Source organism: Lepisosteus platostomus, unplaced genomic scaffold, assembly GCF_059453375.1.
Source record: "Lepisosteus platostomus isolate fLepPlt1 unplaced genomic scaffold, fLepPlt1.hap1 Scaffold_97_H1, whole genome shotgun sequence".
In the NCBI taxonomy this organism is placed as follows: domain Eukaryota; kingdom Metazoa; phylum Chordata; class Actinopteri; order Semionotiformes; family Lepisosteidae; genus Lepisosteus; species Lepisosteus platostomus.
The window spans coordinates 21,484-37,987 of NW_028291709.1; the positions used below are offsets into that span (position 1 = coordinate 21,484).

General features: G+C 51.6%; 3 non-coding genes across 3 annotated transcripts; 1 reads left to right on the forward strand and 2 right to left on the reverse strand.

Annotated features, from left to right (window-relative positions):
• Positions 1-11,365: 11,365 nt before the first annotated feature.
• Positions 11,366-11,437, reverse strand: trnae-uuc (transfer RNA glutamic acid (anticodon UUC)). The gene has a single exon. It is a non-coding gene; the product is annotated as a tRNA-Glu (tRNA).
• A 201-nt stretch (positions 11,438-11,638) lies between these two features.
• trnah-gug (transfer RNA histidin (anticodon GUG)) lies at positions 11,639-11,710 on the forward strand. The gene has a single exon. It is a non-coding gene; the product is annotated as a tRNA-His (tRNA).
• Positions 11,711-12,367: 657 nt separating this feature from the next.
• trnal-caa (transfer RNA leucine (anticodon CAA)) lies at positions 12,368-12,449 on the reverse strand. Its single transcript has one exon. It is a non-coding gene; the product is annotated as a tRNA-Leu (tRNA).
• Positions 12,450-16,504: the final 4,055 nt, after the last annotated feature.

The following is a 16,504-nucleotide window of genomic DNA, read 5'->3' on the forward strand; positions in this document are numbered from 1 at the left end:
CTCCAGGGAGTTTCTTTGGCTGCCCGTGATGATCTCAAATGGGCTCAGTCTCACAGTTCCATTTGCTCCAGCCCGCAAACCGCACAGGACTGCAGGTAGAGCATCTACCCACGGTGTCCCTTCAGTTGATATTTCCTTAGTTGGTCTTTCAGACTGTGGGTGATGGGGGCAATGTGACTTCCAACTTACCCCTAGTGAGGCAATTACAGCCTGGCACACCTTCCCAGTGTAGTCTGCCCCTAGATCAGTATCCAAGGGGCAGGGCAGTCCGTACCACGGGATCATCTTTATCATACACTTGGGTATGTGCCAGCCCACATCACATCATCATACAACCCCACATTCTTTACACATTTGTTCTAACCACTATTAAACATCTATTAAAGGCCTCAACCTGAATTCTCCCTTTTCCCCAGTAGAGGTTTCACAGGGGTCTCAGACTCCCGCCCTCCCAGTGCCGCTCGTCTGGCATCTGCATCTGCATGGTTGTTACCTTGAGTTACTGGAATTCTTTATTTATTGTGTTATTGACACCTTACTCAAGCTGCTTCTGTCGGCAGCTGTAAAACTACAAATCAGTTCAGAGACAAGCCCAGTATTCTTAACTGGAGTCCCTGCCGTTGTGAGAGAATCTTATTTCTCCATAGCCATCCAGAATTGTGGCCTACATGCAACAAATACATACATTATATACATATACAGTAACCTTTTAACATCTTTCTTTTTACAATCTTCCATCAGTGCTCTTAACTGGCTTGCTGTGCTGAGGCAGTGGAGGGGCATTTTCCGATTGTTAGCACCTCGAATTCTGTTGTAACGGCTCAGCCTGTTCTCTGTTCTCCCTCATGCATCAGAGAGGACCCATCAGTAAACAGTATTACATTTTCTTCAATTTTCACCGTCCCCCACCCTTTGGCTACAGTATCGAATGGTATAATAGTGCCTACCTCCATGCTCCTGCGTCAGCACAGCTGCCCAGAACCCTTTGTCCACACTTACATACAAAGAATGGTTGATCCATCTGAGGAAACCCCAGTCTCAGCACCTGTAAGAGAGCTTGTTTCAAATTATTACAGGCGGCTTTTGCTGCTGGTACCAAGGCAATCTTGTCCTTGTACTGCACTCCCCCCTTAAGCAGATCTGTTAAAAGTTGTGCTCACCCCGTAAAAATATTGCACCCTGGCCCTGTTAAAATCACACAATGCTCGACACAAAAGGGCCTTATCATAACTGCTTAATATTAGACACTCTAAAGCTGAAGCAACTCAGACTTGTGGGTTTCCTCGTCAGGGGAAGCACTCAGAATACCATCAACATACTGAGTGATCACAGTCAGTTGAAGCCACGTGATACCCTGTTCTGGATAGTCATTCTTTGTAATGCATAATATTCCAACCCAATAGATCTGGGATAAAACCACCCATTAAAATCTGGTACTCAGCAAGTAAAACTTGGTGCCCCAATACTCCTGTGGCCTCCTGCCATCTCCCCATATACATTACTCTATAGCACACTGTTGAACAGAGGAGTGAAACAAGCATGACAGTAGTGCTCCAGTATCCCCTAACAGAGAAACCAACACTCCATTAACAGTACATTTTAATCCACTGGACTGGGACAGACTTAGGTAGGCTACAAGGGATTTACAGGATCTAATCGTTAGGTAAACAGATCTTCTCACAAGATGTTATTCTCCCCAGTCTCGATTCTAAACCTACAGCGTTTCAGCATGTCTGAGACATTCGAATAAACCCAAATTGTTTTCACTATTGCAACTAATTGTATAAAAATACAAACACTGTTTATCTAACTACTTTTACGTCCACCTGTACTGTACTTATACGTTTCAGACGCTCTTATATTTTCCAATCTCCTTAAGTTGATTTTCATCAAGTCTCTTTAGTTACGTCTCTAGCCAGTCCCGCTGGCTAAACACACTCACACCGTCATTTAGTATACAAAAACTCACAGTTACACACATACATGCCGGCACACAAATTCATAAAACACACATACACATCGAGAATATATTTTTCTCTTCGTACTACAATGTGCTGTATTCTTGTTTTACTTCTACATGAATCCTTTTAATTCCTGAAGTGCACTCCAGGTTCGCTGCATTCCTAATTTTGGGTGCGGTACTTTAGCCCACCAGTCAATATCTTCCGGTTTTGGATTTGATCGTATGGGGGAATCAGGGAAGGTAGGTGCGAGTACGGACCCCCTCGATGGGGTGCGAGACACTTAGAGTGACGCTGTCATCAACAGCGCCAGCCCCCGCTACATCAGGCCCTCTCCCACTTAGGGTGAGAGTACAGGTCTGCAGGCACCCTCTGTTTAAGAAGGGAGTTCCTGTTCTGTCTCTATCACACTCGTACCAGGTGTCATCCCACCCAGACCCCCCGTCTCCATATGGTCACTGTGGGAATTGATCCCAATTATTTTCATTTCCTGCCTGTCTGTTCCCCTATGGGAGTGCAGGATATAACACATTAACTAGTGCAGTGCGACCAGGAACTAATTCTTCTTTTAGTTTCTGATTCTCCTGCACTGCCTCTTTTCGCTTTTGTTTATACTCTTTCGTAGCGAGTAAAGTATCTTTTCTTCTGGGTTTTTGTTTTCCCCGTAAACACACTTAAGAAGTCACATCCCAATTTCTTTTTTTTCTCATGTATCTGCCACCACTGGTGCCGGCCGTGCACCAGGGTGGGAGCTACATGCTTGTGCTTTTGCCAATCAATACGCATATGCTTATTTTACAGGTGTCTTCGCCCCAGACTCCCTCTGACAAACTCAGCTTTTCCCATATTTTTCTCCTTCTTTTCCTTCAACTTACACTTTTCCGATATATAAACGGACCCTTCCACCACTTTCTCAAACCATCAGTTAGTACACATGTTCGGTCTCTTTTACTTTTGTCGTGTGTGAGGTAACAGCTCATACAGTAAGGGGATGCTTTCACTTGAAAAACCTGTGCATTCCTGCACTCATTCAGCCAAGGGCGTCTGTTACCTCCAGATCTAAATGCCTCTCAGAGACTTTAGAGAGGACTTACACCACACTGTTCACAGGTAAGGAACGAGACCTCGAAAACCCCCTTTCTTGATCAGTAATTCACCATGCCCAGAATGCCAGCATCGCTGCTTTTGCTCCAGGGTGGACTTACACACTGAGCTCAATCAGGGCGATTCTCGGGTCTCAACGTCCTTTAAATCCTGCTACTTAATGCTTTGCTCTTTTATTATGAGGTGTGTTTATGTTAGTGTCGTGCGTGTGTATATGTATTTCACAAACAAGGAAAACACCAAAAACATACATACATATATATATCTCCTACTTCTGTTTCCTTTAAGACAAAAATCCACGCCATCCAGTTATTTAATCCACGTTATTAAATAACTTAATTTGCGCCCTAAAAAAATAGTTGTACTTTGTCAATGGTCAGACAACACTAAATGACACGAACAGTCACTCAGTCTGTTTGATGGGCAGGAGGGCTATCCGTCCAGGAACTGCACATATCAGTGTCGTTATTGAGTGTCAACATTACGATCCTGTTTGCTCAGGTGGACCGATTCCTTGCAGTAGTTTATCATTATACTTAAAATCGTTATATAACTAGGACTAGTTATAGCAGTCTGTGCTTTCTGTTGGTTTTACAACATTTTTTCTTAACGATTCAGAACGTCCATGTAGCTGCAAAAATGAACGCTTATGGTACTTTTCGCTCCAGGCAATACTCTCCAGTGAGAGTGACGAAAAATGTGAAACTGAACTTCATCGCAAATACCAGATTGCTAGTCGATATCTTCTATCATGAAGCACTAATCAATGGCATAGCTGCGAGATTTCATTTGGGTAGCTGCACCGTACAGCTCCGTTTCAACCGAAATATCACCCCCCCTCAGAATTTCAGAAGCCCCCCTACAGATTTTTCCCCGGGCCCCGCGCACTGATGGGGGACGGGGTTTCCAGGAAATGGTATCAACTTTTCTCAAGAAAATAAAAATAGAAACTCTATAGGCACTCAAAAATTTTACTGTTTTTTTTTCAGGCAGGTGGCAAGACCCCTCCACAAAACCCTTGTATGCCAAGCTGTGGGCATTGATTCGTCGAATATACGTATATTCACGGCGAAAATACGGCTATACGTATATATACGTCGCCTCGACGTATAATCAACGTCGAATTGCAACCGTAAAATCGACGACATTAATAAATGCATATATAACGTCGAAAACACATCTAACACTAGGAGTATACGGCACTCTGCACAGTGTACGAAGTAAATTATTTTCGCAGTAATTAATTTACACGTGTATAATAAATATAGTAAATATTGTAACGCCCTCGCCTGGTGGTGAGGAGGAAGCGCCCCTAGGCGCTCGTAGTACCGCTGGGCATGCTGGGAGTGGTAGCCGGGAAGAGTCTGAGGGTCAGCACGATGACCAGCGGCTGACCCTACCTGTGTAAATAATGTCCTAGTAATTCTAGTGCCCTGTGTAGTCCTGTAAAAGTAGAGTGTGTTGTTAGGTAATTACCACCCTAAATGTGCGTACGTTTTCGTCAGTCTCCTCATGTGTGTGTGTAGATCCTGTGTTCGGTTTTGGTGTGGTTGTTAAATAAAGTCAGTGCTTGGTTAATCGCGTCTCCACTGTTCTTTAGTTCTGAACAAGAACCTGCAAGCGCTACATTGGTGTCAGAAGTGGGCAGAATGAACAACTCGTGGCAGACACTACCCGATTCCGTAAAGCGCCGGCTGACGCTGAAAGACGCAGAACCCATCGGCGTCGCACATAGGGAGCCTGAGCAACTCCTGGGTGCGACAGGTGGCCACAGCCCTTACCAGGGCTACCCAGTAGTGGTCCCGCCAGTAGAATTGGGGCGGCCGCCCCGGAGAGAGGATGCCCTCCCTGCCGGAGCCGATCAGCGATTCCCACACCCATCGGCGCGGGTGCGACCAGGTCGCTACGATGGTGAAGCGCCTTGGGAGACCTATGAGGCGCAGTTCCAGCTCGCGGCCCGGACGAATGGCTGGAGCCGGGCGGAGATGGCCGGCCACCTGGCGGCGGCGCTGGAAGGAGCGGCCTGCCAGGTGCTCCTGGACGTCCCGGAGGAGGACAGAGGCGACTACACGGCGCTGGCAGCAGCCCTCCAGCTGCGCTTCGGTGTAGAGGAGGTGCCGGACTTGATGCGGGAGAGGCTGGCCCTGCGGCGGCGCCGACCAGGAGAGCGACTGGGCCCGGTCGCCGCGGATGTCATGTTCCTCGCCCGCCGAGGATACCCAACTTTCCCCCGGGAGGCGCAGCGGGAGATGGCTCTCCAGGCCTTTCTCAAGGCCATCTCGCCCGAGGAGCTGCGGCGCCACGTGCAGCTGGCCACGCCAACATCGCTGGAGCAGGCCTTGGCCCTTGCTACACGGGCTGAGGTAGTGTTCGGGGTGACTGGCAGCGCCAGCAGACGCAGTGCGCCCTGCCGGCTGACCGAGGCGGCGACGGAGGAATCCAGCGAGGGGGAAGAGGAGCCAGCCCGTGCAGCGACCGCCACGGAACAGCCCCGCACGCTGATTTGCAACCGCTGCGGGAAGAGAGGACACCAAGCCCGGTTCTGCCGGGCACCCGAACCTCGCTCTCCCCGATCGGCGTCGGGAAACGGGAACGGGGCGGCTCAGCGCGGGGAAGGCCACCCTTGAACACCTCAACCCCCGCTCCGGAGAGCGCTGTAAAAACCGGCGCCCCTCACGCCACCGTGGGGCGAGTCGGCTGTAGCCGGGGCCTGTACCTCCACTGCCGGATTGAGGACCAACCCTGCCTGGCCCTACTCGACACCGGTTCATCAGTAACCCTACTTCGGCCGGGCGTCCTCCCCGACACCGAGGGCACCAACCCCCCAGGATGGGAGGCCTCCAGGACCGTGAGGACCGTGACGGGACAGCTCGCTGCAGTCCGGGGGAAACGGGTGCTTGCCTTCCGTCTGGGCGCAGCGACGGTGCGCCACCCCTGCTACCTTGCACCCATCCAGGAGGACTGCATTCTGGGGCTGGACCTACTGCAGCGAGTGGGGGCCAGGTTGGACTTGGACCGGCAGGAGTTGGTGTGGCAGGGGGAGCGACTGCACCTGGTGGAGGGCAGGTCCGGCGAAGGCCGAGGGACGCGGGCTTGCCGGAGCCGGGGGAACAAGAGGCAGCGGCAGCGGCGGCGGCGGCGTCAGTCGCCGGGGCAGACCAGGCCTGCGAGCCGGGGAGCGAGCGTGCCGGATCCTGCTCCTGAGTCGGCCGGGGGGCCAGACAAGGTAGCGGCGGCGGGGGCCGAGCGTTGCGTGGAAGCGAGGCGCGCCGTTGAGGATCTCTACCAGCGGAGCTGCGAGGGCCTCGATCAGGACCAGCGGCAGCGGCTCCAGGAGCTACTCGCCCAGAACGAAGACCTCTTTGCGGCGAGAGATGAGGACTGCACCCGCACTGCCCTGGTCCAACACGAGATCAACACCGGCGACGCTCAGCCCATCCGCATCCCACCAGGACGCATGATTCACGCCAAGCGGACCGCCGCCGAGGAAAAGATCCGGGAGATGGCCGCAGCGGGGGTGATTGAGCCCTCCGCGAGCCCGTGGTCGGCGCCAGCCGTACTGGTTAAAAAAAAAGACGGCTCGTGGAGGTTCTGCGTCAACTACCGCAAGCTGAACAAGGTCACCCGGAAAGATTCCTACCCCCTGCCGAGGATAGATGACGCCCTGGACTACATCACCGGGTCGACCTAGTTCAGCTCCTTGGACCTCCGCTGCGGCTACTGGCAGGTACCGCTTGCTCCCGATGCTCGCCCGAAGACGGCCTTTTCCATCGGCCAGGGCCTCTGGCAGTTTACTGTCATGCCTTTTGGCCTGTGCAATGCCCCGGCGACGTTCGAGAGGCTGATGGAGAGGGTGCTGGCATCGGTCCCGCGGAACCAGTGTGTGTTGTATCTGGACGATCTGCTGGTTCATGCACGGAGTTTCGACCAGGCCTTGACGAACCTCCAGGCGGTGCTGGCCTGCATCCGCCGTGCTGGCCTGAGGCTCAACCCCCGCAAGTGCGAGCTCCTGCGGCGGGAGGTGACCTTCCTGGGACATGTTGTTGGATCGCGAGGGGTGGCTACGGACCCAGGTAAGGTCGCCGCAGTGAGGGGCTGGCCGACTCCACGCACCGTCGCGGAGCTCCGCAGCTTTCTGGGGTTGGCCTCGTACTATCGGAGGTTCGTCCGGGACTTTGCCAGCATCGCTGCCCCGCTGCACCGCCTCACCGACAAGGGCCGCCGTTTTGACTGGGACTCGGGCTGTGAGACTGCCTTTGGCCGGTTGCGTGAAGCTCTGGTGGGGGCCCCCGTGCTGGCCTACCCCAACCCGCGGTTGCCGTATATTCTCGACACCGACGCGAGTGACTCGGGGGTGGGGGCGGTGTTGGCGCAGGAAGGGCCAGATGGGGAGCGCGTAGTGGCTTACTATAGTCGGGCTCTGACTAGGCCTGAGCGGAACTACTGCGTGACCCGTCGCGAGCTGCTGGCGGTGATGGCGGCGGTCCACCACTTCAGGCCGTACCTGTTCGGGACCCGGTTCCGGTTGAGGACCGACCATGCGTCCCTCACCTGGCTGCTCCACTTTAAGGAGCCAGAGGGACAGATGGCGCGATGGATAGAGATACTGCAGGAGTACGACTTCACTGTCGTGCACCGTGCGGGGTCTCGCCATCTCAATGCCGACGCTCTCTCGCGGCGCCCCTGCGAGGCTGCGGACTGCCATCACTGCGCCCGGCGGGAGCAGCGTGAGGAGGCTGTCCGCGCCGTGGCGGGGGTGAGCGCCACGGCCACGGCCCGGGAGGGGCCGCTGGGGGTGGGCCTGCCAGACCTGGCGCAGCGTCAGGCAGCTGATCCTGACGTGGGGCCGGTGCTCCGCTAGAGGGCAGCAGGAGTGCGGCCTACGCGAGAGGAGCTCGCCCCGCACCCGAAGTCCGTCAAGGCCCTCTGCGCCCTGTGGGAGGCCTTGGAGGTAAAGGACGGGGTGCTGCGCCGGGGGTGGCGGGTACCCTCCAGTGGCGAGGTACGGTGGCAGCTGGTGGTGCCTCGGTCGCTCCGCGGGGCGGTGCTCCGAGCGGTGCACGGCCAGCCGGGTGTGGGGCACTTCGGCGGTAAAAAAACCCTGCAGCGTCTCCGAGGCCATTTTTATTGGGGTCTTTGCCACCGGGACGTGGAGCGGTACTGCCGAACGTGTGCGGTGTGCGTGGCGCAGAAGGGTCCCCCCGAGCGCTCTCGGGCCCCCCTCCAACAACACCAGGTGGGGGCTCCTATGGAGCGGGTGGGAGTGGACGTTTTGGGCCCGTTTCCGCGCACCGAGGCCGGGAACCGCTACGTCTTGGTGGCCATGGATTACTTTACGAAGTGGCCGGAGGCCTACGCCCTCCCGGACCAGAGTGCCCCCACGGTGGCCGATGCACTGCTGGAGGGGATGTTTGCCAGGCTGGGGGTGCCGGAGGAGTTACACAGTGACCAGGGGCGTAACTTCCGAGTCCCAGGTCTTCTCCAGAGTGTGCCAGCGCCTGGGGATTACTAAGACGCGGACCACCCCGCTGCATCCCCAGAGCGACGGGTTGGTAGAGCGGTTTAATCGGACGCTCGCCACCCAGCTGGCCACCCTGGTGTCCCGGCACCAACGGGACTGGGACCGCCACCTCCCCCTTGCGCTCTGGGCGTATCGGACCGCGGTCCAGGAATCCACCGGGTGCACCCCGGCCTCGCTCATGCTGGGCCGGGAAATGCGAACACCGGTGGACCTGGTCTTCGGCCCGCCGCCCGGAGACGGGTCGGCACCGCCGGCTGGACCGGACTACGAGTGGGACCTGCGGCAGCGGATGCAGCGGGTGCACAGCTTTGCACGGACCCACCTGACACAGGCGGGGGTCCGGCAGAAGCTGTACTACGACCTGCGCTGCAGGGGGCCTGCCTTCCAGCCCAGGGACTCGGTTTGGGTGTACAACCCGCGCCGCTGCAAAGGCCTCAGCCCTAAGCTGGCGCCGTCGTGGGAGGGGCCCGCTGAGGTACTCGGGGTGGTGGGCGAGGTCTGCTACCGTGTCCGGTTGCGAACACAGGGGAGAGTGGTGGTCCTGCACCGAGACCGCCTGGCCCCCTACCGGGCCCGGGAGGAGGAGCCGTGTGGGGAGGCTCCAGAGGACCAGCCGGGGCTGGAGCCGGCCGATAGTGGGGCGTCCGTGGATCGCCAGCCGTCACCGCGGCGCAGCGGCTGCTCGCGCAGGGTTCCGCAGCAGTTTGCCGAATACGAGTACAGCCTGAGGGGGGTGTTCGACGTCGGCGAGACGCCAGACGCTTCAGGTGGGGGCAGTGTAACGCCCTCGCCTGGTGGTGAGGAGGAAGCGCCCCTAGGCGCTCGTAGTACTGCTGGGCATGCTGGGAGTGGTAGCCGGGAAGAGTCTGAGGGTCAGCACGATGACCAGCGGCTGACCCTACCTGTGTAAATAATGTCCTAGTAATTCTAGTGCCCTGTGTAGTCCTGTAAAAGTAGAGTGTGTTGTTAGGTAATTACCACCCTAAATGTGTGTACGTTTTCGTCAGTCTCCTCATGTGTGTGTAGATCCTGTGTTCGGTTTTGGTGTGGTTGTTAAATAAAGTCAGTGCTTGGTTAATCGCGTCTCCACTGTTCTTTAGTTCTGAACAAGAACCTGCAAACGCTACAATATAATTAATTACTGCGAAAATAATTTACTTCGTACACTGTGCAGAGTGCCGTATACTCCTAGTGTTAGATGTGTTTTCGACGTTATATATGCGTTTATTAATGTTTATTTCACAGCGTCGTGCACCTTTTCATTGCTCTCGCTTTCAGAGCCTCCGCACGGCACACGACTCGACATCAGGAAGCACATTGAAGTGAAAGCAGGGAGCGCTGCGACATGCACTGTGCAGATCCCGCCACACTAAGAGGTATATAAGCGTCAAAGGCAAGTCATTCCGAGTTGGTCGTTTGTGTTTTCCGTTCAGACGCGAAATGCTGAAATGATCTCTCGGCTCCTCGGTTGTCATTTCTGCTCCGTAAAGGAATCACAGCACGCGTCGCCTTCCAGCACGCTGGGTCGGGACACGATGCCGGGGCTCGGAGCGTGCGATGTCTTCCTCGTTAGTATAGTGGCAAGTATCCCTGCCTGTCATACGGGAGACCGGGGTTCGATTCCCCGACGGGGAGTAGCTTTTCTTTTACCTCCTTAGAGAAAGGACTGCCTTTCACTTCTCTGTTTTCTAACACAGCGTCGTGCACCTTTTCATTGCTCTCGCTTTCAGAGCCTCCGCACGGCACACGACTCGACATCAGGAAGCACATTGAAGTGAAAGCAGGGAGCGCTGCGACATGCACTGTGCAGATCCCGCCACACTAAGAGGTGAGTGGGTCTGTTCGATGCACAAAGAACGCTTTGATAAGCGTCAAAGGCAAATCATTCCGAGTTGGTCGTTTGTGTTTTCCGTTCAGACGCGAAATGCTGAAATGATCTCTCGGCTCCTCGGTTGTCATTTCTGCTCCGTAAAGGAATCACAGCACGAGTCGGCTTCCAGCACGGTGGGTCGGGACACGATGCCGGGGGTCGGAGAGAGCGATGTCTTCCTCGTTAGTATAGGACCTGTCACCTGTCCCCACCTGTCACGCGGGAGACCGGGGTACATCAGGACGCGCATTGAAGTGAAAGCAGGATGCGCTGCGACATGCACTGTGCAGATCCCGCCACACTAAGAGGTGAGTGGGTCTGTTCGATCACAGCGCTAGGCGAATCCCCAATCCCCTTTTGTGCGTGGCGACAGAAGAAGTCTGGTCTGTTTCCGCCCGGTTTCGATCCGGGGACCTTTCGCGTGTGAGGCAAACATGATAACCACTACACTACGGAAACTGTGGTCAGATGTGCCCAGCGGCCCAGCGCTGAGCTTCGCCAATGCGATTCAGCTGCTTCCAGTGCCTTTATTGGGGTGCGCTGATGGACCGTGCTCTCTCTCCAGAGACCAGCACGCCTGTCATGGACGGAGCAGGAAAGACGGCGCCACATTCTACAGCCCTCTCCACGCAATCGACGAAATCGGGCTACTGAAGTGGAGAAAATCGCCTCTCCAGAAAGTGCAAATATCATCTTGGAGAGTATAAATCCTATTGCCGAAGGTCAGCCCTGTCTACCAGAGTGACCCTCCCACCTCCTGCAGCGATGGTCAGCTCGTCTCACACGCGAGAAGTTTCGGCTGGAAACAAGCGCCCCCTCTCTCGCACGTTTTGCACGTTGAGTAGTTTTAATGCGGCTCCTTCGTACACAGTGCTGATCTTTTGGAAAGCAGGAGGCAAAATTGACACGTTCCCATACCAGGAGTCGAACCCGGGCCGCCTGGGTGAAAACCAGGAATCCTAACCGCTAGACCATATGGGAGTGCACAACCCTGCTGTTCCGGGCATCATGCAAGCAAACTACATAAATATGAGAAAACACGCAAGAGAGTTGTCACTCAGAGTGTCGAAGGGTCGATGTATACTGGGGCTCAGTTGAAATGCAACGTCAGGACTTTCCCGAATTATGTCACACGAAGAGAGCACAGCCTTTTCCGCCCTGCCACGTGTGTATCGGTAACTCGCCGTGATCGTATAGTGGTCAGTACTTTGCGTTGTGGCCGCAACAACCCCGGTTCGAATCCGGGTCACGGCAGAATAGGGGCGTCTGCTTTTACTACTTGCACGAATGAAGGCAAAAAAAAGCCAATTGATGTGAACGAACGGCGCTTTACAGAGGAGTACTGCCTGACTGGATCGTTGATGAACGACAGAGACCACTCCGACCTCTTCTCGGGTTTCTTCAATGACTTACTAAGGATCTTCTTCACATTCGCCCATGCAGGGGAAGCCAGTTATACCAAAGCAAACGCAGGAAAGTGCAATTCAAGCAGAGACCAGGAGGGACTTGTTTACACCGAGAGTGGTCGGAGAATGGAACAATGCGCCCAGTCCTGTTGCTGGAGCCGATTCTTGATGAGATCTTGGGCTCACTAAGAAGCCCCCGCTGGATGCTAATCTTTCTGTTGTTCTTGCAGGTCCTGCGCTGCTTTTGAGCCGACAGAGCTCGTCCTGATCTGTCGGCACAGCCCAATTGCAAATGATCGGCTCCGCATACAGAAGGAACGTGCGTTTGGTACAAGAGTGCATGAAGGCACCGGAAATAGAGGTGCGAACGCAAAATGTGTGGTTATCTGAAGAATTTATTTCCATGACAGCAGAGCCAAGCGATTTAGCGTTCTTATAGTACCAGGAAAGGAGAAGCAGCACTTCGCCTTTGCCGCGCAGGCACAAGGCGACATGCGGCAGATGCCGTAGTCGGCAGGATTCAAATCTGCGCGGGGAGTCCCCAACGGATTTTGAATCCATCGCCTTAACCACTCGGCCACGACTACAGCGAGCTTTCCGCCGCCGCATTCTTCCTATAATCTAACACGGAGTGCGAGGTGGCTGAGGAAACGTTTTCAAAGTCGCTCTCCGTTAAAAAAAAAACCTTTCACAAAATACGTGCCGGCAGACAGACACGCCTCAGAGGGTTTAAGGCTGGCTTCACGTTCAAATGATAAAGTCTCCCCGTCTGGATGTCAAAATGCAACTTTGGCAGACAGAAAAACATCAACAAACCACAAATGTGGACAAGGATTTTACAAGCTGCACCACACTGCACTTTCAAAAGCATTTACATTCGTGTTAGACGCAGGAATTGCCTTTGATTTGCGCGCTTACGAACGCCATGGAAAACGAAACAAAACAAGAGCCCTCAGCTCCTGCACTTGATTATAATGCCATTACGTGTCGAAGCAGTAATTTACGTAATTTACTGCCTGAAAAAAAAAAACAGTAAAATGTTTGAGTGCCTATAGAGTTTCTATTTTTATTTTCTTGAGAAAAGTTGATACCATTTCCTGGACACCCCGTCCCCCATCAGTGCGCGGTGCCCGGGGAAAAATCTGTAGGGGGGCGTCTGAAATTCTGAGGGGGGGGGGTGATATTTCGGTTAAAACGGAGCTGTACGGTGCAGCTACCCAAATGAAATCTCGCAGCTATGCCATTGATTAGTGCTTCATGATAGAAGATAACGACTAGCAATCTGGTATTTGCGATGAAGTTCAGTTTCACATTTTTCGTCACTCTCACGGTTTGTATTGCCTGGAGCGAAAAGTACCATAAGCGTTCATTTTTGCAGCTACATGGACGTTCTGAATCGTTAAGAAAAAAATGTTGTAAAACCAACAGAAAGCACAGACTGCTATAACTAGTCCTAGTTATATAAAGATTTTAAGTATAATGATAAACTACTGCAAGGAATCGGTCCACCTGAGCAAACAGGATCGTAATGTTGACACTCAATAACGACACTGATATGTGCAGTTCCTGGACGGATAGCCCTCCTGCCCATCAAACAGACTGAGTGACTGTTCGTGTCATTTAGTGTTGTCTGACCATTGACCAAGTACAACTATTTTTTTAGGGCGCAAATTAAGTTAGGTAAATCTTTTTGCCCAAAACTGAAGGGGCGACACTCCTCCCTCCCCCCGTGATGCCAGGCCTGTCCCCATCCTATTCCATAATGTCATTATATATAATACCATACAACAGTACGATCCTTACTAACTGCATGCGTTAAAATTGCACATCAGCACATAGCAGGGGGCACATAGCCGCGATGTATTATCAATGTTAAATTTCAACCATAATATCGACAACATTAATAAACGCATACGTTGAGAAAATATCGAACCCAGCATATTTTCCGGTTATATACCACAATGCATTGCTAGTATTCGTTGGTCACCATTTTGGACACGTTTTTCAAACGTAAAAGTATATCCGCAAATATCTCAGCAATCCTCTTTTGACGAGTAAGTATGAACAATAATAATACTATCTGAATACACACAGATCTTTCTTAATATTATTTTGATTAAAATAGTACGTGAATAAGCAAAAAATGGCACATAAAAATAGTGTGAATGGGGAAGATGGCACAAAATCGTTTTGCCATTTCTCTATTCTTATTCTATGTTGTACTTTCAAACTTTAGGTACTCTTTAATTAGGACAGACTTTATTGCTCAACTGCTATGATGCAAGCCAAATTTTATACATTTATTTCAGCTTTGAGCTTTCAGCTTTGACCAACCTTGAACTCACCGGCCGTGGTTAACGCGTGTTGGATTTTAACGGGCTCTGTGTGTTCGATGTACATAAGCCACTGATGCTGGGTGTAGAAAATCGTTTTTGCTGGTGGTGGTAATTGTCATGGGGTAGCAACGCTATCGTCTCTTCCTGTAAAAACATAAGTCTGAACATGGCCATGCAGACACTAGCGATGGTCACAAACTGAAAGGGGTCGATGCACACAACGCAGGCGGCCCCTGACTCAGTCACGCGTGTCTGTCTGGTCATATTCATGACCTCGTCCCAAAACCTGACACAGCCTTCTCTTAGAATTGCCACATCCAACTGGCAGTAACGTTTCAACTCTCTCTGTAAGTTAAACACACTTCCCTTGCATTCTTCATACCAAACCAAAAACTCGGCTTTCTCCCTCTGCAGCATGTAGTTAACGCCGTAAAGTTCTGGCGGCGGCATCGGGCTGACATAATTTTGGTTTTCTGAAGTGTTCATCAAGTGTGGAAAATGACCCTTACCCCCGGGGAACCCCATGGCGGCCGACAGTTTGCTTAATTTCATAGGTAGAAAGTTTAAAGAATCGATAAATCTGATGTTCAGAGCTTTTACGGTCATACACATTATCTTACCACCCTGATTAATTAGTTCAACGTCCATCTTTTCATCTTACAACTGTCTGATTACTAGGTAATTGTCATATCCCTTGCCATTGTGCGATATGAATGTATGGATTTTGAAACGTCTATCGATAAATTTACACACAAAATCCTTTAGACAAGTTTCACCATAAAATTCCCAGCTTCGTTTATTGTTAATATGAAGGGCATGGATGTAATTTGGTATGTGTGTCCCCGTTTCTTGCATGCATTCAAAGTCGAAAAAAATGTACTTGTTTGAAATTTTGGGGTTGTCCAAAGGCAGTATGTAGCACAAATGTGTGTCAGGGGTGTCGATCACGTTGTTACAATGCGAGCACAGTTTCTCTTTACATTTGTGACTAGAGAGGTTATAAACCTCACATTTCTCACAAAAGACCCTGCGCTCACACTTACTAACACCCGTCGCTGCATTCCGAAAGTGTCTCGCCAAACATTGAGAGCTACGACAAAAGACCTTACAGGCCGGGCAATTCTGAATTTCTGCATCAATTTCGCAACACTGGGGATCTAAACAGGTTTTACAAGCTTTAACACAGGCGTGTGCGTTCTTGTGGCTATACGCCGCATGGTAGTTAGTGCAAAAATATGCCGCCCCCACAAAAGCTTTAATATTTAAAACCCCATAAAAATGCTCTTCATGCAGTAGAACAAAAAGTATTTTAGAATTAGGTGGTGTGGGCCCCGTTGTAAAATATTTCCAATCACCCTGGTCGTGGTACAAAATTTTAATGACCACCTTTAAATGTTTTTCAAAAGCGGTAATGTCTGACAAACTAATTTTCTGATTCTCTGAAAAACCCAACTCTTTGTGCATTCGTTTAGCGCCCTGTAACATTTCCCCATTGGTACAACCTTCATTCAACAAACCGTACACACTCCCGGTGAAACACAGATTACCGCCCGTGTAATGTAAGTCGATAAGGTGCGCTTTTTTCTGAGCAATTACCCAGAACGGATTTAAATCTTCGACGGGCACCCCCCTGCATATTCCTAACTATCGTCACCACTAATCGGAGGCTGTCATCGGTGAGAATTTCTGTGTGGCTCTGTAAGAGGTCTGAGATGTGGCTTAAAAAATCAGCAGCATTTAATTCTCCGGGTTGTCTCCTGCGTGAGAACAAGGGTTTGTTAAAACCACCCGCAGTCAAACGCAGCTGTACAAAATCATTCGCCCCGATGTTTGGAGAAAGTTCATCCAATATTCTCTGGACTGCACCATGCACATGTTTAGTCATTTATCCCGGTGGGTCTTCGCCAGTGCACCATGAAATAGCATTATCAGGAAACGAAATGCAGAGGTTAGATCAGCATCTTCTTTAGAAAAAACGTCTAAGAGTCTAGCGGCGTAAACCTGGATCAGTTTTGGAAACACTGAATGTACACTTGCTAAAGCGGCTCTTAGATTCTCTAATCTACACAGTGTACGAAGTAAATTATTTTCGCAGTAATTAATTTATTATATTTACTATATTTATTATACACATGTAAATTAATTGCTGCGAAAATAATTTACTTCGTACACTGTGCAGAGTGCCGTATACTCCTAGTTGCGGCACACACGATACATACAGTAAAAAGCCTCAGGCACTGTGTTAGATGTGTTTTCGACGTTATATATGCGTTTGTTAATGTCGTCAATTTTACGGTTGCAATTCG